The following is a 252-nucleotide window of genomic DNA, read 5'->3' on the forward strand; positions in this document are numbered from 1 at the left end:
ACTTTTAATAATGATTAGAACTCTATAATTAGTGAATGGATAACACAAGATTAAAAGGTGGACAAGAACCTTCCTAAAATATATAGGACACATGATTTGGATTATGTGACCTTTTAAAATAATTTATGATAGATACACAAGTTAGGAGGTTTCCTAAATTGGTTTTGGTTTCCAATTAAAGAAGTTTAATTAGAACTAACTAATAGAATTAATTCAAATATGATTTGAGCTAAGTAAATGCCTTGATATGAT

This window comes from Theobroma umbraticum, unplaced genomic scaffold, assembly GCF_002168275.2.
Source record: "Theobroma umbraticum cultivar Fairchild unplaced genomic scaffold, ASM216827v3 scaffold_146.0, whole genome shotgun sequence".
Classification (NCBI taxonomy): Eukaryota; Viridiplantae; Streptophyta; class Magnoliopsida; order Malvales; family Malvaceae; genus Theobroma; species Theobroma umbraticum.